We start from the raw sequence: 25,611 nt of genomic DNA, 5'->3' as shown, positions 1-25,611 counted from the left end.
AGTGGGACATTAGCAAATGTCCTGTAGACAGAGTTTAAAAGAGCCTGCGTGCTTCTGAGTGCCTTTTCCATAGCTGGACTTGCCACCTCCATGAGAACATGCCCAGGCTAGCCTAATTAGGCTAGCCTAATGGAGAGTTCTGAGAGACACATGGGGATGGGCCCAGAGGTATCAGCTGAGGCTAACCTAGACCAGCCAGCCCACAGCTGAACTGTTCCGTGCTCAAAGTCTCCACAGCATGTCTTGCCAAGATCAGTTAAGACTGTCCTAGGTCACCAGAACCAGCCAACTAACCTGTAGAGTTGTAGAAACAATTGATGGTGGTTGTTTTAAGCCACTGAGTTCTGGAGAAGTTTGTTATATGGCAACTGCTAACCGATACACACCTCACATCAGGTGAATAGTGTGAGAAGTATTTTTAGTGAGAAGTATTTCCTTTTGAAGATCATTTTGGACTGTTCATAACTAGTTAATATTCTTTGTACAAATTTAATACATTTTAAAATACTCTTTTAAGGTGATAGTTTGGGCTCAAGAACTTCCTCATTGTATCTACCCTTTTTCTACCCCCCCCCTTTTTTAACATGGTTGTCTTTTAAATTCTTAACAGTTTAAGTCCAAAGCAGACTTGCTTTTCCTCCTCAAACTATTTGTTATTTCTAGCATGCTGGCTTTGACCTCCAATGTACAGTAAGAAATTCATATTAACTCCTAAGTCATATTTACATGTATATAACAGCAAGAAGAGTTTCAAGACACATTATCTACCCCTCTGCCTCTGAAGCCCTCAGATGCTTCCTGTTCTGTTTCATGGACTTAAAAAAATGCTGGTCAGGAGTCAGCACCATGGCCCGTTGCTGATTTTATGAAGTTTTATTAGAACCTGGCTACTCCTGTTGATCATGTATTGTTTGTGGGTGCTTTTAAGCTCCGATGGCAGAGTTAAGTAGTTGTGGCAGAGATCATCTGGCCTGTAAAGCCTAGAGTATTTACCACCTGGCTCTTGAAGAAAAGTTTTCTGACCCTTGCACTGAACTGATTTCATAACTATCAGTTAGCTGCGACCCTCCATTTTAGAAGACACTGTTCAAGTGACCTTTAGCTCTCCCGATGTTCTTCTGGAAATGACACTAAACAAATCTGTCACATGTGAACTACCCCTTTACCTGTGTCATACTTGGACTCTCTCCTCTATTTACTTAGATTCAACAATTAATGGTTTTTGATTTAACATTATACCTGACTGGCTTATCTAAGACACTTTGGGAGCATTCCTAAAATACATCATTTTGAAGTAATAGTATCCGCCCCCCCTTTCAAATTTAAATGAGGTTTTCTTGTGGAAACTAACTGGAATTAAAATGGACACAGATTCCATTCAAGTGCTAGTTATTTATTCATTAGATTGCAGCAGTGCCTTTTTTTTGTGATATAATGGAGTCCATTAGTGAAAGTGGGAGAGAAACAGAGGTAGCTTCTTTTTACCACACCTTTCTGGCAGTTGGTCCTTATTGCCACATTTCTGAATTAGGGTGATATTATTCCTGAGCATAATACAATTTAAATACATTAAATCATGGACTCTGGGGGTTGGAAAGACTTTGGAAAAAAATCTTTTTTTATTGAGACCCAGTTTGGTCCCTTAAAGACCAAATTTTTCTGACACCTAAATTTTCCAAACCTGTCAAGGAGGGACAGCAGTGTTATCTATGTCATACGGCTAATGAGATTGATGAAAAGAAGTTGAGGCAGAAAAGCCTTCAGAAGGATATGGATATATCTTTCTAGAATCAGAAATACCAGGTGAAGAATGGTCGCTGGCTCATTTATTTATCAGCAGTGAGAAAGAAATCAAAATAAATGGGCTTCAGCTACAGCATGAAGAGTTTAGATAGGATCTGAGAAATGTCCCCTAAATAAGGTGGCTTTTTTGACATCAGAATAGATTCTTCTGAGTATTTGTTTTTATTTATCTGAGAGAGAGAGAGAGAGCCCCAGAGAGAGCATGCAAGCAGGGGGAAGGGCAGAGGAAGAGGGAGAAGCAGACTCCCCATTGAGTGTGGAGCCCTATGCTGGCCTGATATCAGGACCTTGAGACCATGACCCAAGCCCAAGTCAGATGCTCACTTGACTGAGCCACCCAGATGCCCTCTGAGTTTTTTTTATCTTAACTGCCTCCCTTAGTTCAGGCATGTGGTTGGACTCTTCTGAGTGCTAGCAACAGGGACCTGATAGAGCTTGCTTCTACAAAGTGCAGAATTCATGTTAGGGCAGGAGGCCCCGGGCACCCCGGGAATCTCCTTTGCTTCCTCTTTGAGTCCATCTGCCTGGTTGGTTAATTCTCCCCTGCCTTGGGCTTCTTTCTGTCCCAAAGGCAGAACGTGGGTGACACTAGCTACTGGGGAAGTCATCCAGCATGACTAATATTTCTTGTAACACAAATTGCACGTTCCTGGGGAGTATCTCCTCAGTGGCCCAGCTTGACATCACCCAGAGGTGGTCAGAGCTAGGCACTGCAATGGGATTTTGGCTAGCTCCAGGGAGCCTTATGGGGGCTTTGTAGAAATTTATGGGGGACGTTTTGGTTGTTGATTGGGGAGTGTTACTAGCATTTATTGGTGGGGACAAGGGTTGCTAACTGTGGTGGGTAGAACAGTCTTTTTTTTTTTTTTTAAGATTTTATTTATGTACTTGACAGAGAGCTAGAGAGAGTGTGCACATGCACAAATGGGGGGAGGGGCAGAGAGAGATGGAGAAGCAGACTCACGGCTTAGCACGGAGCCCCATGTGGGACTCGATCCCAGAACCCTGGGATCATGATCCAAGGTGAAGTCAGATGCTTAACCAAGTGAGCCACCCGGAAGCCCCTACAACAGTCTTACACTCCGAAATGTATCCCATGTCACACTCTGAGACAATCATGGACAACAAAACCTGTTTACTGCCTGAACCTAGAGGCCCTATCTTACACATAAACAACATTTTGTATGTTTTAGGTAAGCATTGTTTTTCTCAGCTGACAATGGAAGACTGTGCTTTGTTTCATTGGGAAATGCACCAAGAAATGTTCGCCATTTTGAAAAATCACACCAACCCTGGCGTTACCGTGTCACCCGTTTTGGTCCTCACTTGTGGCCGACCAATTTTTTGATTTTACATTAAAACACAAGCAACTAATGCCCCCATTATGCCTTCTAGATCCGTCTCACCCAACCAATTGCATATCCAAATACCTGTTAGGTTTGTTATCAGTTATTTCCTTTTCATTTACACTTAGGGCAACAAGTATATGTGTTTGAAATTGTGTTTAGGAGGGTTATCTAAGAAGTTGATTTGAGATAGTGAGGGGGTATTAGAAGTTTGCTTTAAGCTGGGAGCTTCAGGGCTGGTAGAGGTTAGAACACTGCACTAGGAGAAGTGATTTGTAAAGTCATTTTTTTCTTCTAGTCTAATGATTCAACTAAATTAAATATTCTTAACACTGATCATTTAGGAAATAAAAAAAACTGTACCTCATACATTTTCCGTGGCCGACTATGAAAAAAGGAAGAGATGTGTTGGCCCCATACTGCTCGGTCTGTGTGGATGGTGGACTCTCCATGGTGCTCACCACCCACCCTCCCGTCTGTGTGGTTTCCCGCTCCTGCTGGGCCAGGGCTCGGTTGTGGGTCTCCTCATCATTCTCTCCTATGGAAGAACCATAGGCGTAGGGAATCAAATCATCTTATCACCTGAGTTTCACATGAACTACTGCAGACCCATCTGTCAGGCTTTAAGCTCAGGCTGTGAGCTTGTTCAGGAAAATACTACACCTTGATTTTCACTAACCTCTAACCCAAATTTGAGCACTCCTTAGCTTTTGAATATTGGCCATAAATCACAGTATGATTATTATTGTCTGTGACTTTGTCACCAGCAGATATCCAATATTTTCATCTCATGTTAGAGATGTCTGACCAATATCTTGATATGTCAGTACTTTAAGATTATGGCGGTTATTACACCTGCAGCTAGATAGTGTTTTTTAATGTGTTAATAAACAAGCATATGTGTTATTATATCACAATTAAAAAATATTTTGGTAACCATATTTAAGTATCATCAATTTCCTCCGTAATCCTGTGTATTTGGTTTTATGTCTTCAAAAAAATCCTGAGAAGGGATCTATGGATGTCCCCAGTCTGCCGGGGATGGGGGGGTGGTGGTACAGAAATCACAGTGTAGAATGGTGAGGTGCCCACCCACCCTGCCCTGTCTCTTCGGTTTGTTGGGAATTGACCTTCTCCTAACATGGCCTTTCCCCAGGACTGCCAGATATGAATGTGGGAGGGGTGTGGGTTTATCCCCATTTGGCTTCTTTTCTTCTTAGACCAGAACTGGTCAAGGATTTGAGCTTGATTCAAGCCTCGGCTCATTCTTTTATCAGACATGAGGAGGCAAGTTTGTCAGAACATTCCTCCGGCAAGGCTGTATTGATCAGTACAAGGTACATGATGCATTTAAAGCAAAAACATACTGATTATCTGAATACTAAGCAGAAGTGTGATTTCTAGTTTAGTCTTTGGAGTGGAGAAAACCACGGACATTTTGCAAGACAATTCCCTATATACATCCCAACTTCTCTTTTCCTCTTTGTATGCTTCAGAGTTACACAATCACAACCAGCTCTAATAAAGACCGCATTGCTTAAGAAATATTGCATAAATGGCTGCCAGGATGTTCTTCATTACCATCTCACATGTGGGGGAGGGGCATTTCCTAGAAGTTAGGGTTTGGGTGGACGTGGACAGCACCATCGGTGTCCAGTTGCCACCTTGCCACCCAGGGTGTCCAGCCTAGGGGGTGCCGTGCTGCAGCTATCACTGGATTTCTGGGAAGGACCTCAACCTTTCTCTGTTTCTGGAAACTTCTCTTAATAGGAAATGACTTTGCCACAGACGAGCCCAATGCCCTTGCTGTCCTCCAGACACGGAGTCATTGTGCTGCCATGTGCATCTTTTTCCTCTCACAGCTTCTAAATCTATATTTAGAGCATGAAAATGCTGAACATTTCCTTTCTAATTTTTTAGAAGTTGAGCCTAGGGAGAGTTCTTCACGCATTCAACACTAATATCTTGGACAACCATGTTAAATAATCATGGGAATCGTATTTTTTCTTTGTTTCAAAAAATATGCTGAAGATTGGAATTGAGTAGTTTGAAATTTTTAACCTTCATTTCTCTGTGGGCTTAGTTACTGATCAAATTTTTCATGGAGTAAAAGCCACTCCCTTAGGGAATTAGGAGCAGCCCCATTACATGATCTTGTTACTGCTCATGTCAGAGTAAAGAGAACATACGTGTACTTAACAAGCTAATTAATGAAGTGACAGCATCTCTCTTGCTCGCTCTTTGGAAAAGGGAACAGCAAAATTCTCTTGATCCTGTGCTACTGATTGTCCTTACAGATTTATGTGCAAGATTGTGGGTGCCACTCGCTCTAATTTTTTTATAAGCTTTAAGTAAGTTTTTAATCCATAGCCTGTTTATTGTTTTTTTATTTTAATTCCAATATAATTAACATGCAGTGTTTACTGTTAGTGTCAGGTATACAATACAGTGAATCAACAATTGTGTACATTGCACAGTGCTCACCACTATTAAGCGTACTCTTAATCCCCATCACCTATCTTACCCCTCCCCCGCCTACCTCCCCTCTGGTGACCCTCAGTTTGCTCTCTATAGAGACTGATCTTCGGTTTGTCTCTTTTTTTCCTTCGTTTGTTTCTTTTCTTTTCTTTTTTTTTTAAAGATTTTATTTATTTATTTGACAGACAGAGATCACAAGTAGGCAGAGAGGCAGGCAGAGAGAGAGAGGAGGAAGCAGGCTCCCTGCTGAGCAGAGAGCCCTATGCAGGGCTCGATCCTAGGACCCTGGGATCCTAACCTGAGCCAAAGGCAGAGGCTTTAACCCACTGAGCCACCCAGGCGCCCCCCTTCGTTTGTTTCTTAAATTCACATGTGAGTGAAGTCATGTGGTATTTGTCTTTCTCTGATTGACTGAGTTCACTTTGTATTATGTCCTCTTGATCCATCATTTGGCCTGATTTTTGAAGTGAGATACCTCAGATCCTTTTACCAAGGAAACTGTCCTGTCATTGGATCCATAAGACCAGGTGTTTTTTTAGGAAAAGTCTTGAGAAAGCAGGAAATTCACCAACTTCATTGGCTGAGGGGTGGTGGTTTTGCTCAGTTTGAAGGCTCCCTTACCTCTTTTCCCCATTCTGAGCTGCATTTACTGGGTCTGTTTTTCATAGAAGTTTGGTGTGGAATGAATGTTGATGTGTGGAGAGAGCAAACAGCATGCAGAAGTTCTGGAGGATAAAAGTTTAAATATCCGTGGGTAATTCGTCTCCTGGTCAGGTGGACAAGGAAGTTAATGGTGCAGCTGCTAGACACAGAGAGATCCCATTACCATTCTAGAGACCCCGTAACCATGAAAAGTGGAAAATACAGGTCCTCAAACTGACAATTCAAAGGTGAGGACCTCACGTACAGAGTAACGCTTTTCCCCGAAAGTGGACCTCTTGAGCACGTAGCTGATGTTCAGGGGAGTACGGGACACTTTGGGGAACCAGGCCTGGAGCACATTGTCTGATTTCATGCTGATGACAGCCCTGTAAATTAGATTCACTTGTCTTCACTGAACACATGTGAAACCGAGGTCTGGAGAAGTTAAGTGTCTTGTGTGCAGCGACTCACAGAATCATAAGGGGCCCATATAAGTTTACCACCCAAACCTGAACACTTCTGAGAGTAAAAGGGAATGTTAGTAATGATTATGCTGGGAGAAGAGGCTCCGATGGTACGTAATGTCCCCTTGCTAATACGGTGCAGATGGGGGCTTTAATTCGGGTCTCTGTTTCCAAAGCCTCTCTGTTCTCCATTAGATGTGTTAGATCAGGCTATCTCATCTCCAGATGAATTGGTAAAGGCACCCATTGAATAACCTTGTGAAGATGCGTTCTGCACTACGTATAGAGCCAAAGAGAAATGCCTCTGAGGCTAGGTAAACGTTCCCTTTGGCAAGAGAAATGTCTAGGAGGGATGTTCTTTTATATAAAAATATAGAAAGGGTTTTTTTTCGGGGAAGGCAGATGGTTTTTCTCTTCCTAGGACGTGGTTTTCCATTTTTCGTTGAAAAGAATCGGTCCGCTTTAGCATTTACAAGAAAGATAAAGTGAGACTCATAAAATCTCATATCCAGGGCAAACGTCTTCCTAGCCAGTAGCTGTTATGATCAGGGTGATAGAGTAGATTCTCAATAGTAAGGTGTGTAGATGAAATTTACTACCCGCGTTGTTAGCACTCTGTCCACGACTGTTATTATCAAGGCCAATTTGTGCAGTATAATCATTACCGTGAGATGTTAAAATGAAATCCCAGCACCCGAATAGACAGCCCAGCCAGTGTTGGACACTCTGGCTTGTGACAAGGAGCCTCCGTGCCTCCGAGAGCCTCAGACACACACGTGTGAACACACTCAGCAGAGGTGCAGACACGAAGATAAATGAAGCCCAAGGTACTTATAACCGGTATTACAGCCCAACCATGGAAAGCAATAAAGAACATCACACAGCTCTCCAGGATTTATTTGTTCCCTGTGTCGTGTTCTTTTGCTGCCTTTGAGGCCCGTGGAGGTGTAAAAGCCAAAGTTTTCTAACAGCAGTCCCGTCCACACCGTGGACACCAGTCCTGCTGGATTGCCATTCATCATCAAGTCAGCAGCGCCGAAGAATGACATGCCATTCAGAGGCACTGCTGGCAACCCAGAGTAAGCAGGCGGATTGGTGAGAGTTACGTTGTTTGGTTGGAAATTTGGGATTGGGCTTTCAGTGGAGAGCTGTTATGTGGCCTTCCTTCTACACCTCAGTGCCTGGGGCTCTGCCTTCTGAACCTTGGAGCACCCAAATAAACAGTCTCTGAGTGAGCAAAATGAAACTTTCTGGTGACGAAGCTTTCCCCCATCAGGAGTGACCACTGGGACCAAGAGGGGGCTGGGGGTGGGGTGTGGCTGGGGTGGGCTCAGGGATTTGCACCTGCTTCTGTGATTTGGTTAAGCTGCTCCCTGAAGAATGCAGCGAGCTCTGGTAGTCTTCCGAACGTCCAGACTGTAGGGACCGTAGGCTATAAGACAGAAAAAGAAAACAGGATTGGAAAAGAAACATGAGAAGGGGAAGCGGGGGGATAAATGCCGGGGCCTAAGTAGCAAGCGGCAGCCTTTCTGCTGTGGAAAAGGACAGACCGTGGCAGATGCGGAGCAGCTGTGCTGGCCTGAGTAACAAGGGTCTTCTTGGAAGGGGGCGGGAAATATCGGCTGGGAAGTCAGGGGTCTGGGGACTTGTGCTTTCCCTGCCACTAACTAGCTTCATGAGCCCCAGTCTCTTCTGCCAAAGTGGGCAAGTCTCCTGAGGAATTATATGTCAGGCGTAGGTGTCCAGAGGTGAACACAACACCTGACCATTCATCTAGGGCAGGGACCTGTCATAAATACTCTGTTGTTCCAATATTAGCAGGAACAGCTAAGTCTCTTTTTTTTTTTTTCCCCATTTTATTTATTTCTTTGACAGAGAGAGAGCACAAGCAGGGGGAGCTGTAGGCAGAGGGAGAGGGAGAAGCAGTCTCCTTGCTCAGCAGGGAGCCAGATGCGGGACTCGATCACAGGCCCCCAGGATCATGACCTGAGCCGAAGGCAGACCCTTAACGACTGAGCCCCCCAGGCGCCGTAGGAAAGCTACCTCTTACCAGTGTTTTTATTATGTGCCAGGGAGTTATGGATACTTCCCATTGATTTATATCTGTAGCTCTTTTAATCCTCCCAACAACCCTGTGACGTAGGTTCGATTGTCCAAGTTTTGGAGATGAAGAAACTGAGGTACAGAGAAGTGCAGTCATTTGCCCCAGGTTGGACAGCTAACAAGTAGTGTAACTAGGATTGGAACCCAGGGAGCCTGGCTCTAGAGCCCACACCTTGCCATGCTTGTGAGGGGGTGTGTGTGTGTGTGTGTGTGTGTGTGTGTGTGTGTGTGTGTAGGGGCTGTCGCACCGTCTTGTTACTTCCATTGCCGGACTGTCAGCTGCTTGAAGGCAGCAACCATGTTCGCCTTGTTCACTTGTCTTCCTCGTGCCTGGCCCAGTGTAGGCTCTGGGGCATTTTTGCTGAACGGATAGGTGGCTAGGTGGGTAGACGGGTGGATGAGATAAATAGGGTCTTCAGGGAGCTTATAGTCTAAAGAGGAAGGCAGATCCATAAACACCTAATGGCGGTCCCTGTCAGGCAGGAAGGGTGCCTAGTCTAACCTGGGGCATCAGGGAAACCTTCCGGGCAGGTGATATCTGAACCGGGCCTGGGAAGATGTGCAGAATTCGGGAGAATCGGGGGGAAGGCGTGCCAAGCAGAGAGGTTATGTGGGGTAACTCGAGCGTTGCCTCAGCGGTCAGCTGCTCCCGGAACACAGAGGGCAAGGCAGGGCTGCTGGAGATGAGGCCAGGTCAGGAAACCTTGCTCTGGGGAGGCGATGGGGCTTGCTCCTGAGAACTGCGGAGAGAGCTCCTGAGAGGGAGTGACGGGCACCTTTGGATTTCAGATAGGGTGTTCTGGCTGCCCTGTGAAGGGTGGAAGGAACAGGAATGAGATCAGGGCCGGGGAGAAGCTTCTGCAGTGGTCCTAGGAAGTGGTCACGGGAACCTGAAGTGGCAGTGGGGGAAAGGAGGCTAGAGGGCTGGGGCGGGAGGGGGACCATTCACTTTGGACGTGTTGCATTTAAGGCATCATAAAGCTGCTGCTGTGCTGTTCGGGTTCTTCCACAGCAGTGCGAAGCTGGCCTGAATCCAGGAGGCTAAGGACCCGGGTCAGTGTGGGTTTAGGCATTAAAGAAGGAGAGAAAGAGCCAGCTAGGAAGGCGATTTTGAAGGTAGAGACTGGGGTCTCAGGACCAATGCTTCAGGTGACAGAGCTTTATGGGCAGGAGGAGGGAAGAGAACTGAGGTGGTGGGGTGGAGAGAGTGGAGGGGGAAAGTAAAGGGGAATAGGAGTAAGGGGGGAAGCAGTCGCCAGAGGGAGGGAATCGGAAGGAGCAGAGGTGGTGTCATTATAGACAGGGACTGTGATCCATTGACAGGACATACCCGGGATAGGTAACCCCCCACTAGGCCAAAGGCAGATTTGGGGCTTTCAGGAGCTGGGTGGAGGGGGAGAAATGGGGAGTAACTTCTTGATGGACCCGGGGCTTCTTTTTGAGGTGATGATGTTCTGGAACTAGATAGAGGTGAGCTTGCATAATATTGTGAATGTACTAAATGCCACTGAATTTTACATCTTTAGGGACTGATTCAATGACAGATGATTTTCCTCTCAATAAACAAAAAAGTTGGAAAGGGGAGAGGTAGGAAGTGCAGCGGGTAACATCTGACAACCAGGATTTTCGGGCTCCTGCCCGCTCCCCGCCCTTTTTGTAACAGCTTTACTTCCATCGCCTACCAATGGCGGACCTTGTTTGTTTCCTAGAATGCACGTGCCATGAGATCCAGTCCTGTCTCTCTAGTACCAGAAGGGCACCGACGCAGAGCGCACGTTCAGTAAATGTTGGAGTGGATGGATGAAGCAGGTCGGGCTGGCTCCTGGAAGTAGACCGGGGAGAGGGTGCCAAGTTTGGAATTGCAGGCTGGGGGTGAAGGGAAATGGAGCCGATTGAGGACAGGAAAAAGCCCGAGTTTCTGATGTTAGAGGTCTAGGGAAGAGGAGAGCTTGAAGTCACCAGTAACACTGCTCCTGTGGTCGGTTTCTGTGTCTTCATCTACTTTTTCTGGTGCTGCCCAACTGCTTGCATGCAGAAGGGAAAGGAGACTCTTCTGGGAGATCCAGTTTGTTGAGAATTTTGCTGCTGCGTGATGACGGTGGGGGAGGACAAGGATTTGGGGAAAGAGGGGACTTTGGAAGCAAATCACTCAGGGAGATAGGGGAGTCTGGGAGGGGTAGCCTGTGAGCCCAGGAAAATGGAATGAAGTGCTCCCAGGACTCTCGGGCATAGAGGGCAGGCCCGCAGTGTTGGGAGTGGAGACAGGGACGGTTGATGTAGACGAGATGTCAGGGACGTGGCTCAGGTGGAATGAAGGTGAAGGTTACTGGGCTCCAGGTGGCCACTGTGTTGTGAGCCCGGGGCAGTCATTTCCAAAATTTGGTACTCAGGATAACCCCTGGGATATGGGAAGAAAATGTGAAAACTTCTACTCTTATTTTTTTCATTAAAGTTAAGGGTTTCATGTAAGCCTGATGATTTACAGACTTGCACACCTGAAGCAAATAATATATGTTAATAAAGTTTAAAAAAGGACTTATATTTCAGTAATATATACATGTTTATTATTTTAAAACAAATGAACATAACTTAGGGGTACATGCTCCTTTTTTACTAATGGGATGTGTGAACGAAGTATTTGTGAAGACTTCTGGCTTGGGAAGTTGAACAGGCCCTTGTCTAGCTGTGTTTGGGGGTGAAGTCATAATGAAAGACAGGTCATGTGGCTTGCCGAAACAGAAGCTTTGTGTCTCCTGTGTCTCTGTCACCATTTTCTGGTTGACCAGCTAAGGGTACCCACCAGAAAGGGCATAACGTTTGCCTGGAGTGACTGGCTCTTTGCAAACCCATTTTGTTCTAGACTGCCTTTTCTAAGTGACCGCAAACTATTGCTGAATATTCCTCGTAGAACTTGAATACCTGCTAACTTCATTAGTTTCTAGAATTCATTTCCACCCCTGATCCCTGTATTTTGTTTTATTGTTTTTGAAAATTGGACTTTTTTTCCCCGTTTCTTCTGACTTCCTGGATATTCACTAATATTCTCCCCTTTCCCCATGAGATTATGACTTAGGGAAGCTTTTTGTTTGTTTGTTTGTTTGTTTGTTTTTAGGAACCTGGGATACCATAACCTTGAAGTTTGAGCTGCAGTTAACTCACAAGTTCAGAGGAGTGAGGGTGGCAGGGTAGAGAGGAAAAGCTTGGTCTTTGACCAAGGTGACCTGGCTTTCAATTCTGACTCGGCTGTTCTGAGCTGTACACTTCGGAGCAAGTTGCTTAACCTCTCTGACCTCTGTTTCATTTTGTAATTGGAGAGGTGATTATTTAGCTGATAGGTTTTGGAGAAAACGAAGGGAGTTAATGATACATGTGAAAGTCCCTTAAACTTTCTAGGACTCAATAAATGGCAGTTTTTTTTCTCCTCCCTGCCCCCCCCCCCACCTCCAGTTTCCTCCTAGACTCGCCTCTTATAGATTTCCAGCCTGATGGAAGAGAAAGATAAGAAAGAACAAAGGGGCACATGGCTGAGACTTCCTCTTGGGCTGGTTTAAAGGCGTCCATGATGCTGGTCAGCCCTAGTTTTCTTCGTGATCTCTGCTATGTTCCTTTCCCCAAACTCTTTATTCTCTTTTAAGGAGAGCTTAGGGCAACATCCTAATTTCTGTTAGGGTGCTTGGTTAATGTCCAAACGACTCATTAATTATGAACCTGCCCCCACCTCATTAAATGCCTTCGTGAGGAACTGATTTCATAGGAGGGCAGAAAACAAAATAATGCTAACCCACTACCCCAACCCCATTTCAGATGTTAAAGGAAATGAGTTTTGAGAACATTTCGAATCAAAACATTTGCATAGGGTCATTTCAAAAGCCCTCTTGTCATTTTGGAATAGAAACCTTCCTCTTTGAAGACAGTGACCTTGTCGGTGTCCAGGAGACCCTCCCCAGCCTGTTAGCAACACTGTGTAGCCAGGCCCTGGGAGAGCTGGGTGCCTGCCCCCACAGCTGGCTCTCTCTCACCTCTGGGTGCTGGCCAGCCACGTGCCCACTTACTGGTTCCCATTGTGCTTCTCTCCTGCATTTATTCGGAGTATTGTTAATACTTCATGAATGGAAGAAGAGTGGAAAAAATCTAAAAGTCATTCTGGAGTCCTTAGAAATATGTGAAGAAAAATAGGCCTGTGAACTACTTAGCTCAGGCCCTTGCTAGGATAAGTGGGTGTGACGGTCCCTCCCCACACCAGGAAAATAGTTTATTGTTTAGTTAAAAATAACTACCTTTTCATGTATAACTGGAATTTCAACACAGATGTTAATGTCTTTGGGGCTTTGTTTACCCCCTGTTCCCCAGCCCCCCCCCCCAGAGAGTGATAACATCAGGCTCTGTTTTACAATTCCTAATCACATTTCTGTATTAGTGAGATGAGGTAGGAGTACAGCTTGGTTGTGAGCATGAGAACTAACTCTGTACCTGAAGAGAGCCTAGCACTGTACCTGAAGTATAATGGTCACTCAGTACGTGGTATTTTAAATAGTATTTTAAATTTAGGTTAAAGAAAAAAAGCATTCTGGTTCTATGCAGGTAGTGTCGCACTGTATGAAAAGGAACCAATTGATTAAACACTTAGAAAGTTTCAAGAAACCTCCTTTTTAAATCCCAAGATATTGGCATTCATGTGATGGATGTCTTGAGGAAGAAAAAACAGTTGAGTCTTTTTAGTGGAAGAAACAGAGATCCTTTCACAGGAAGTGGTACTTGAAAAATATTGCTGTAATTAAAATATATAGTGTAGTTAGTTCGCTTTTAGGAAACCTACAATTTTCATGGCTTGAAGGAACCTGACAGAGTTACCCACCCCCCCAAAAAAGGAAGAGCCTCTACCAGAAATTACCATTTGTTTTTTTTTCCTTCTCTCCTGTTTGAGATTTTTCACCTGATAATAGAGCTGCTGTTGGGACGAACGGCTCCTGGAACTCTGTGTGCTTATAACATGTCCCCTCCTCCCTCTTTTTCCAGAAATCTGGGAGCTTCAGTGGGAAAAGCATTCCATCTTTATGCACAATGAGGCTAACTGGGATTCGGCATTTCCTTCCATGGTGCACATAGGCAACAGACCAAAGTAGTATTAGAAGTAGCCCGACTTTGTCTCCAGTAAGTCCACGTGGTTGCAGATATCCCCAAATAGTATTTACACTCATCACTACTTCAAAATGACGGTAGATCAAAGAGCTACTTTTAGATCTTGTCACTTGGTGTCTTGATAAAGAGCACCCATTCTTCTATCACAATTAAAAAATCCTGTGGGGGCGCCTGGGTGGCTCTGTCCGTTGAGTGCCTGACTCTTTGGTTTTGGCTAGGGTTGTGGGATGGAGCCCCATAGTCAGGCTCCAGGCTCTCTAAGGCGGTGGCGGCAGGGAGTCTGCATGAAAGATTCTCTCCCTCCACCCCTCTCCCCACCAAATAAATAAATCGTTAAAAAAAATACTATGATACATAAATCTAAGTATAATTTTTTATTTTATTTTTTTAAAGATTTAATTATTTATTTGACAGATCATAAGTAGGCAGAGAGGCAGACAGGGAGAGAGGGGGAAGCAGGCTCCCTGCTGAGAAGAGAGCCCTATGCTGGGCTTGATCCCAGGACCCTGAGATCATGACCTGAGCCAAAGGCAGAAGCTTAACCCACTGAGCCACCCAGGTGCCCCATAAATCTAAGTATAATTTATTTACTTTGGAATTCTCTGAGTTTTATTGTATGCATTTGAAAATTATTTGAAGGAGACGTCCAGGGGCTGCACAGGTTTGCCAGTGTGGTCCATGGCATAGAAAAAGTGAAGATCTTCCTCCTGGGCTTTAAATTTTATCCTAACAGACTAGCACTGAGGGAGTGTCTCTCAGCCCTGCCTGCCTATTAGAATCGCCTGCAGATTCCCAGTGTCCAGGCCATAGCCCAGACCAATTAAATTTGAACTTCTGGGGGTGAGACCTTAGTAATTACAGGTGAACCAGTGTGCAGCTGAGTTTGAGAACCATTGGTCTGTATGTTCATATAAACCATTCTACTTCCCTCTTGCCTTCCTTCCTCATTTTTTTAAATAAGAAATTAAGTTTCATGCTCATGGTAGAACATTCAAACAGTACAGAAGAGCAGAGCTCTCCCACCTTTCTAGAGATAACTGTTGCTAACAACTTTTGTGCAGGAGCGGTCATTATAGACCCACACATCCACAGTGGATTGTATGTGTGTGTTCTACCCTACAGACATACTTTATACATTTTTTTCACTTATATCATAGAGTGCTTTCATTACAGTTTCTGAGCTTGGTAGGTCTTTGAGATTAAGATTCTCTTTCAGGGGCTCCTGGGTATCTCGGTCAGTTAAGTGTCTGCCTAAGGTTAGGTTATGATCCCTGAGTCCTGGGTTTGAGCCCCGAATTGGGCTCCCTGCTCAATGAGGAATCTGTTTCTCCCTCTCCCTCTGCCCCCCCATTCCCTGTGCTTGCTCGCTCTCTCTCTAATAAATAGATAAAATCTTTAAAAAATAAAATAAAATTCTTTTTCTTTGTTTTTTTTTTTTTTTTAATAGGGAGGGCACGTACTGCATGGAGCACTGGGTGTGATGCCAAAACAATGAACACTGTTATGCTGTAAATAAACAAATAAACGAATAAAAAGAAAAAATAAAATTCTTTTTCTTTGGTTTTTTTTTTTTTTTTTTTTTTTGATTTGCCTAAAACTAGGGAGCCGGGTCCCTGTAGACCCAGTTCAGGAGCAATTTGGAGACGGTGAATCCTCATTTTCTTCTTTTAAGAGCTAGTGCAGCGGAGAGGAAAGAACATTGGGGTCAAGCCCATCTGGGGTGCCGGACTCGGGGCACATTGCTTATCCATGTCAACTTCTTTGAATCTGTGTGCTCATCTGTCAGTTGGAGACAGAGACAAAGACTGCCTCCTCACAGGGCTCTTGTGAAATATGTCCAAGGTTGATGACAGGTGGCTATTACTGTTATCCTCCTTACAGATTGTATTCCCCAAAGGAGCTTGAAATGTTCTTTGGGCGCCTCAGAGTTCTTTTTCCTATTAGCATGCAGGCAGCAGAGAAAAGGGTAAGTGAAAAAAAGAAAAAAAAAAATCCCTGTGTACCTGCTTCAGACGGTCCAAAGGCCCTATACCTGTACTTCGGGATTGCCGTCCTCTGGCTGGGTTTGCATTTGGGTTCAAGGTCACACTGATGATGAATTAGCCTTATCAGCTCTTTTTGGCCTAGTATATGTACCAGGTTAACAAACTCTTAGAAAGGTTCCCTGCATGCTTATTGACCCACATCTTTGCATGTCATCTCACTTGCAAAGGCAGTTATGTTTAAAATGAGAGCCAGTATCAGAGCCATTGGCAGGAAACAGAATTCACCCTAGATGGTTTGAATGAAGACAAACGAAAGGGGCAGTCACAGAGGTGTTGGCCACAGGTACTGTGAGGCACCCAGGGACTGACAGCAGTGGGAAACCAGTATCATCACTAGGGCTGAGAGGCCAGAGGAGGAAACAGTGTTAATGGGAGCCCAGTGAGATCTAGAGTTAGAAAGGGGCTGCCCAGTAAGAGCTGTAATTAAGAATGGTGCCCAAAGATGTGGCACCCAAGGAGAGAGAGGGCTGGGAAGAAACACCCCGACCTCTCTCCGGCTTTCTCCAGTCCCCTACTGGGCCTCTGGTTAGCTGACCCAGTGGGAAAGCCAGCAGGCAGTGGAGCCCGCTGATGTAATCTACAGCCGTCAGCGCTCAAGGCACAGAATAGGGCTGAGAGTAGGTGGGAGTGGAGAGACGATGACCAGATAACCAGCACAGAGGCTGTTAGGTGTCCAGACTGTGTAGAGTGCCTTCTATAGAAGTGAGCACTCAGATGGTTCCCCGGGAAACTTTCCTACCCCGTGCCTCCCAGGATTCCGGATGGCAGCTTGTTGACTTCTTTCTTAAAAGAGCACCAACAGGGGGCGCCTGGTTGGCTCAGTGGGTTAAGCCGCTGCCTTCCGCTCGGGTCATGATATCAGGGGTCCTGGGATCGAGTCCCACATCGGGCTCTCTGCTTGGCAGGGAGCCTGCTTCTCTCTCTCTCGCTGTCAAATAAATAGATAAATAAAATCTTAAAAAAAAAAAAAAAAAGCACCAACGGGGCGCCTGGGTGGCTCAGCGGGTTAAGCCTCTGCCTTCGGCTCAGGTCATGATCTCAGGGTCCTGGGATCGAGCCCCACATCTGGCTCTCTGCTCAGCGGGGAGCCTGTTTCCCCGTCTCTCTCTGCCTGCCTCTCTGCCTACTTGTGATCTCTGTCTGTCAAATAAATAAAAAATATTAAAAAAAAAAAAAAAGGAGCACCAACAGGGGCGCCTGGGTGGCTCAGTGGGTTAAGGCCTCCGCCTCTGGCTTGGGCCCTGATCCCAGGGTCCTGGGATGGAGCCCCGAGTTGGGGGAGGAGTCTCTGCTCAGCGGGGAGCCTGTTTCCCCGTCTCTCTCTGCCTGACTCTCTGCCTACTTGTGCTCTCTGACTGTCAAATAAGTAAATAAAATTAAAAAAAAAAAAAAAGCACCAACAAGGCCATTGAGGCAGAGTGAGGAAGGAGGAAGAACTTCACCAGCTAAAAAGCAAACTCTTGGGGATCTATCATATATTTCTGCGCTGTTGCTCTCTCGGTGTCCATGCCGAGAAACTCTGCATAAATTGCCCCCCGGTGTGTGGTTGCCATGGGACAGACAGTATACTAAAGACATGGAGGTCCAGTCAGGGGCATGTTAATTTGGAAATTCCCTCTCTTATTCCTCCTGAGATCCATGCCTGGAGATTGCCAGGACTTCTCTCTGGTAGCTAGGAAGTCACACTGGTGCTGAAGGAGCCTTACCTCGGGCTGCTCCCGTAATCTGAGCCTGCCAATAGATTTAAAAAGTGAGAAAATGCCTAGTAATATTAGAAACACCATGGGGAATCTTAAATGTTTACATGTGAGAATGGAACTTTTTTTTTTTAACACAGAGAAACACAATACGACTCAATCATGCTTCTCACAAGATAATTACAGGAGTTACAAAATACGGAGACAGCATGCTATAGGCAGTGTGGTCTGGTAATGAGGTAGCAGTTCAGAGTTCTAGGACAGAATGCCTTCTGTTTCAGCCCCATCGTCGTTTTTCTGTGAGGCTCCCTGACTAAGTATTACAAGTCTGGATCTGAGGCTGCTGTGAATTGGGCTCTTGCCAAATCTACACCCCATCCCTCTGTGTTCTGTGTCCTTTGATTCTGTTGCCTCGGTGCCTTTTCTGACCTGGGTTTGGAAGGAGTCAAAGTCGGAGTGTGTCTGCATTTTGTGTAAGTATCAGGCTGATAGAGCATGAGGAAGTGAACCTTGCAGGAACCTCCCTTCCACGGGGAAAGCTCTGCTTTCTGTATCCAGATGTTGACATTTTTATTTATTTTTAAAGATTTTACTTATTTATTTATTTGACAGAGACAGAACCCAAGTAGGCAGAGCAGCCAATAGAGGCAGAGGGAGAAGCAGACTCCCCACTGAGCAAGGACCTGATGTGGGGCTCCATCCCAGGACCCTGGGATCATGACATGAGCTGAAGGCAGCCGCTTAATCGACGAGCCACCCAGGCGCCCCCAGATGTTGACATTTTTAGATCATAGCTATTTCCAAGAGATTTCGGTGAAGGAAAAGAAAAGAAGTAAATGCAAAATCAGTGTCTTTATTTTTTTAAATAATGTGCTATCTGTTGAAAGATTTGGGGCCAGAGACTTGGCTGATGAATATGGTGAACTGTGTTTTATCTCCAAGTTATAGGCAGTTGTGATTGAGACTCTTAGTTTTAAAAATATGAATCATTTGGGGCGTGTGTATGGCTCAGATGGTTAAGTGTCTGCCTTCTGCTCAGGTGGTGATCCCGGGGTTCTGGGATAGAGCCCCATGTGGGATTCCCTACTCAGTGGGGAGCCTGCTTCTCCCTCTCCCTCCCGCTCCCCCGGCTTGTGCTCTCTCTGTCAAATAAAGCCCTAAAAAAAGGAGGAATTGTTCTTGAACTTCAGCTATAGATCAGCAGTGCATTAATAGGGCAGGGGTTTGGAGCATCAGTTGTGTAAGAAGGACTGAAAGAGCTTGTTAAAAAGGTAGACAGGCCAGTGCCCCACCCCGGTCTCAACACACGGAGTCCCCTCCGAGTCCCGGGCCAGCCAACCATCCCAGGTGATTCAAGAAACAGCTCAGGAAACACCTCAGTGGGGGACGTGGACCCCCTCGGGCCTTTTTAAAGGTGCTGATGCTTGATCAGATATTTGGCCTTTTACCCTCCCCCACCCCAATCAGAATTGTAACCTTACTCTGCACCTTCTCCAGACTGTGTTTTCTGGTTTCATTTTGTGTATTCATTCTATCCCTGAACTTCACATAGCCTGTCATGGACAGGACAGATGCACAAGGACCGATTTCCCTGGAGAGGAATCCTGCTGTCACATGATGGGAGATGCTGTCTTGTTGCAAAACAGAGAAATAAAAGCCTCTGTTGAACTCAGTGGTCTCCCTATAGAGGTCGGAAAAGTATTCCAGTGGTGTGTGTTTGTTTCAGGCCTATGTTATTATTAATCCTGTTACAAATGATAATGCTTTCCATTTATAGGCTTGCTGTCTCTGAGGAGTTTTATGTATTGCATACTAGACCCTGCTGGGTGATTAAGCCACTCACTTGGCGTCTTACAGGCCACTCGAGGACTGTTTGCTTATAGCTGGCTACGGCGCTTCTCTCCACGTGTGCTGAGTGGCACATTACTGGTATGAAGGGCTCCTTGGGAAGGGAGTGTCCTCAGGGCTTAATGCAGTGGGGGTTGAGGCCCAGAGAGATGGGGTTCTCCTTCAGGTTCTACCCCTTTCTCTTTCCTGCATCATCAGAAGCTTCTTGGGGAGCAAGTAGGTCAGGGGCAGGGCTGTAGCTGTCTTTTTAAGGTTATCCTACAGGGAAAACATACAGGAACCCTTTAGAACACGAGCGGCAGTCAATTCAGTACTTTTGTAAATAAGAGAGAGACACAGCCTTTTTCACTTACCGCATGTTAATGTTTCAACCTAGAAGAGCCCTGGTAGGTAATTAAGTGAGTATAAGGAAGAAGATTATGGGATAGAGGAATGTGGGGGGAACTGACAGGTATGCAAGGGAGAGCCTTAGAAGCACAGTTTTTCCCTTTTCTGTAGCCTTTTAAGACAGAGCCTGTCAGAGACAGAGCTCTGAAATCCATGTGGCCCTTTCAGAACTGAAGTAACCGGGGCTTTGACTGATTGGCCTAAGGAACTGGTGCTTACGCTGCCGCCATATTGCCCTATAGCCTCTCCTGTGGAGGCCCACCTGACCCCACACTTGAGCTGTCCATGCTGACCCCAGACATTCCAGTCAGAGCGCAGAAACAAGCCTCATCTTGGGAAAGGGGAAGCCCAGCAGGACCCTCATCTGACCCGTCATGGAAGATAGGTAGGCCCGCAGCTCCACAGTTTGGTCGTGCTGTCGACGCAGACCTCAGTCAGTGGCTTTGATTCTCAGGCTCTGTAGGATGACCCTTGCATTTGAAGTCAGGCAACACTCAACACACCCCTCAGACTCTTGATCTAACCCAACAAAATGGTGGGGTACCAGTCCTCTCCAAGATCCGTACCATTTTTCCAAGGCATGGGTGGGGCTTGTCTGGAAATGCAAGCCACACTGACAAATGCACTGTCGTATCCTCCCCGAGGAGCTGCAAGGCTGTCAGGCAGCTACACGAAGCCCTGCTTGCGCAAGTGCTCGCGGCAAGCCTCTTGTTACGTCTGCGTTTGATTCTGAGGGTCCTGTGTGAGGCTCTCTTGACCAATTTTGGCCCTTCACGGTGGATAACAACGTCCATTCTAAATAAGGAACAGACTTTTTCCCTCAAAATGCTAAAGTTTAGGAATAACAGTGGCTCGGATTGAAGAGGCCAAGTGTGATATTTCTGTCACAATGACGGCCCTGTGTTTCGGGTCAGCCCCACGGGACAGGGAGCCCTCTTTTTAGGCCTTATTCTAATTCTGTGATGGGAGATGCAGGGGTGGGGTAGGACGTCCTGAGTTTGTTTAGGACTTTGAGAACTTGTTGGACAGCCCCTGGGAGAGAGTCCATTCTTTTTCTGCCACCCGGACGTTTCTCTGGCTGATATAGTTCTTCTGCCGTCCCCCTGGCCCAGGCCACCGCCATTTCTTGCCTGGATGATGCAGTGGCCTCTGCTTCCATCTACGTACACAGCATCCCCAGAGAGCTTTTGGAAAAGCAAATCCGAATATTGCCATCAGTCTACCGCTTCGCTCTCCTGCTGAGAGGCAGCCTGTCAAGGTGGTGGAGAGCTTGAGGGCTGAAGTGGGCTTAGCTCTGTTCTAATTTTTTACTAGCTGGGTGACATGGGGGAACTTAATTAACTTCTGTCCTCATCCGTAAAGTGGAAACGATGGTGATAATAGAACCTACGTATGAGTGGTTGCAAGGATGACATTTTTATGCGGAGTATTTAGCCCAGTGCTGACTGTTAGTAATTACGTTTATGGCCACTATTCTGCCTGAAATTCAGGGGCGTCCCTGTACACTTTGAGTCCAACTCATGCTCTTGATGAAGCCTATGAAGTACAGCATGATCTGAGGCCAGGCAACTTCTCTGGCCCAGTTACTCCTGCCTCCTCCTGTGTTTCCTACCCACACTGGCTTTTGTTAGCATCTCTTAAAGCATCAAGCTCTCTTTGCCCCAGGCCCTTTGCATAAGCTTGTCCTCTATAAAGAATGTTTGCTTCCTTCCCTCTTTGCTTGACCAACTCCTGCCCCTCCTTCCGATGCCAGCCTAATTGTTCCTTCCCCAGGGAAACCTCCCCGGGTGACGGAGTCCCCATCATTCTCCGTGTGTTCCCCCAACACTCCACTCTTTTCTTTCATAGTCTTTGCCGCAGCGTGTAATTCTCTGTTCATTTTTGTGTAGGTTTGTTTGCTCTTCAGGCTCTCCTCTGCTTTTGCTCCGTGAAGCCGAGCAAGGGCCCCCAGCCCATAGCACAGGCCCATACTGCGCTCCGTAACTTGTGATGAATGAGTACTGCTCCCCCAGCTGGTCTTGTGAGCTTCTTGCCTGGACCTTCTGTTGATGCATGACATGGTGTTTATTTGCAGAGACCTTTCCAAATACATTTCTAGGTGATAGGTCAGCCGTGGAGCTGGGGAGCTGGAGCTTAGTGGTTCTCATACTGTGGCGTGTATGAGAAACACCTGGGAGGGCTTGTTAAAGCACGATTGTGGGCCCGCCCCTGGAGTTCCTGGTTCTGTAGACTTGGGGTGGGGCCCTCCAGTTTGCACTTCAGACAAGTGCCCAGGGGATGCCAGTGCTGCTTGCCGGGCTGGGTAGGGACCATGCTTTGAGAACCACTGAGAGAGTAACACTAACAATGTCCATTGGCTGGCTAGATCATGGAATGCCACACAGGAAATAAAGGCTAGGAGAAAAGTGAAATGTGGCTTTTTTTGGCGATCCAGGTGAGTTTGTCCTAGTTTCTGCCCCACTCACTGAATATAGTTCTGTGTGAGGCTAAAAGCCTTAGAGTGGGAAAAGCTTTTCTTCCTACTTCCTTTGTAGCTCAGGTGGTAAAATCTAGGGGTCTACAGGCTTGAGACGTAGGGTCCGCCAGGAGAAGAATGTTTTAAAGGAGCTCATTGTAATCATGCTGTTAAGGCCCCAAAGCTAGGACCACAGTGGTTTGACTGAAGCTAGATTTAACTGCAGCACTTTCCTCCAGAAATTCTCGTGGAGGACATTTTAGTGGGTTCCTCTTCACTGACTGAGAACGACAAGAAAGCTCTTAGTCTGCAGTGGTCTTAGAATAGAGAGGCACTTTGCAGAGGTACCATCTCCTACCTTCCTCGACTTCACAGCCACGATGAAGTGTTTGTGGTGTTTCAGGGGCTTTTCGTAGGCTCCTGCAGCTCCTCATCCCTCCGTGTCAGAGACGGGGAGATGGTATTGCCGGAGCCTGGCCTCTGGAGTCAGAAACATCCAGGTCTGTCGCCGCTTCTGCTAGTGTGCCTTTGGGTAACCAGCTTCTCGGTTTTTCCTGTCCTGTCAGCTGGGGGTGATGATATGCAGGGCAGCTCACAGTGCAGGGTAAAGCAGAAGAATCAGCTTTACAAGTTGCCAGTTCTTTACTGTGGTAGAATGCTGCTTGCCCTGCAGGGTCCTTGGCAAGGTAAAATACTAGTGAAAGCTGGCGGAAGGCAAATACTGTCCTTAGCTGACTTAGTGGTAATGTGCAGTTGTTGAACTCTTGGCTTTGAGAAATGCATCGTGGTCGCGTAAGATGATCCCTTAAGGGAATCTGGATGAACAGTATACAGGGAATCCGATCTGTCTTGGCAACTTCTCAGCAGATCCAGAATTATTCCAAAAGGAAAGTGTACTTTAAAAAGCGTTTGTGAAGCATGTAGCCAAGTGCTTGGGACTTGGTAAGACCTCAGTACATGGTGACCATTATCATGACTGCTAATACAATTACAGTTACTACTACTGATACCTTGAAGGGACAGTTTAACTCATGTGTGTTGTCTGGCTGACTGTTTTACAAAGGGGATATTGGTTTCCTATTGCTACTATAACAAATGACTAATGGGTGGGCTTTAAATGACACAAATTTGTTAACTAATGGTTTTGGATGTCAGAAGTCCAAAATAGATCTCATGGAGCTAAAATAAAATCATGCATGTTTTCTGGAGGCTCTTTTTCCAGCTTCTAGGGGCAGCCCTCTATTCTGTGGCTCATAGCTCCACCTTCAAATCCAGTAATCGAATCACTTTGACTTCTGCCTCCATCATTCCATCTGCTTCTCTGACTCTGACCCTCCTGCCACTCTTTGATAAGGACCCTTGTGGTTACATTGGGCACATTTGGATAATCCAGGATAATCTTCCCATTTTATGATCCTTAACTTAATCATATCGGTGAAGGTCCTTTTACCTTGTAGGGTAACAGCTTCATGGGTTCTAGGGGTTGGGACAAAGATGTTTGTGGGGCACCATTCTGCCCACTGCAAGTTGTACCTGTTCATTTATTTCCTTGGGTGGAGTTTATGCCCATTGGCTCTGTGTGGGCGGGTGGGTGGGTGTCCAGGGTTCAGGATGCTGCGTAATGTTTAATAAGGGTGTGTGTGTGTGTGATATACAGCTGAACATAGTGTTACTGAGTGGCCATATGGTAATGGACTCTGATCCGTCCACTGTGGGCTTGATAATTTTGGGTACCAAAATGACGACACCCTGTTAGGTCTTAGCAAATCATGCTAATATATGTGCTGTTGAGTCTAACCCATTAAAAGCACAGATTGTGATGTCATATTCCCTTGGTTCTTCGTTCAAGGCCTTATTCCTACCCCTTCTCTTTTCCCGTCCTTTTGTCTGTCTGGGCTGTCTAGCATGGTAGCCACTAGCCACGTGTGGCTGTTGAGCACTTGAAATGCAGCTCATCTGGATTGAGATAGGCTGGAAGTGTGAAATATACACCGAATTTTAAAGACCCAGTACGAAGAAAGCTATGTGAACTGTTTCATTAATGATGTTTGATACCAATTACGTGTTTTACTGTCTTTTGTATATATTGGGTTAATGAAATGCATTAGTAAAATTAATGTCACCTGTTCCTTGTTACTTTGTAATGTGGCTTCAGAACATAAACACTGACATATGTGGCCGCCATTATATTTCCTTTGGACAGTGCTGGTCTAAATCCTACTCACAATCTGTGATTGTGAGGAAGGGTCCCCATTATTTCTGCCGGTGTCACATAAAAGGCTTCCTCAAAACTTCTCTCTCTCCACACTTTTTTCTCTTCTTTCTCTCTGTCTCTCTCCCTCCCTCCACACTCCTTTTCTGTCCGCTTGTAAGGAGCCTGCGAGATGAATCTGCAGAGATGGGAATGTTCAGTCCTCTGAATCCTGACAAGGGTGCGCAGAGGAAAGGGTGCCCGGTGCGCGGTGCTTTATCCTGGCTCACACACTTAGGAAGTTCATCGCTACTTGCAGCTCCTCTTACTCTTTCTGCCCTAGAAGATTCTGGGTTTTTTATTTTGTTTTTGTTGGGGTACAGTGGCATAGCTTTTTTATCCCCCAAAGATTTTATTTATTTGGCAGAGATCACAAGCAGGCAGAGAGGCAGGCAGAGAGAGAGGAGGAAGCAGACTCCCCACAGAGCAGAGAGCCCGATGTGGGGCTCGATCCCGGGATCCTGGGATCATGACCTGAGCCAAAGGCAGAGGCTTTAACCCACTGAGCCATCCAGGCGCCCCAGTGGCATAGCTTTTTAAACGCTGCTGGGGCCAGAGTGCGGAATTTAACATCTTTCTCCCAACTCTGCCTTGAAAATCGGCCCCTGGGGAAGCGCGGGTAGGTGGTGGCTGACCAGCCTCAGAGTCATCTGGGGAGTGAGAATGCAGATTCCTGAGCTCAGCACTGCTGGGTTTTGCCAGGACTGAGGATGTGTTTGCACCCAACAAATCAGTAAACACATGTGCCTGTCTGGTGTGGCGGTGCAGCTTGGTGTGCCTCAGTTTCCACTTCGGCCAAGCGCCCCCTGGCTTGCGAGAGCCGTAGGGAGAAATGCCTCTGAAAGCAGCAGCTGTCCCTGTGGGTGGGGGTGGAGGGTCGGCCGGGGTGCCGCGCAGACGTAGCTGGTCCTCCCTGCCCCCTGGCACCCAGCACCTGAAGAAGGCTTGTCGGT

At 46.2% G+C, this 25,611-nt stretch overlaps 1 protein-coding gene across 2 annotated transcripts in view; it reads left to right on the top strand.

The window, feature by feature from the left end:
• Nucleotides 1-25,611, top strand: part of MGAT5 (alpha-1,6-mannosylglycoprotein 6-beta-N-acetylglucosaminyltransferase) — a 339,352-nt gene that overhangs the window by 9,603 nt on the left and 304,138 nt on the right. The gene's annotated exons all lie outside the window — the stretch shown is intronic.

This window comes from Meles meles, chromosome 9 (genome assembly GCF_922984935.1).
Source record: "Meles meles chromosome 9, mMelMel3.1 paternal haplotype, whole genome shotgun sequence".
NCBI lineage: Eukaryota > Metazoa > Chordata > Mammalia > Carnivora > Mustelidae > Meles > Meles meles.
This window is presented reverse-complemented; position numbering and strand designations above follow the sequence as displayed.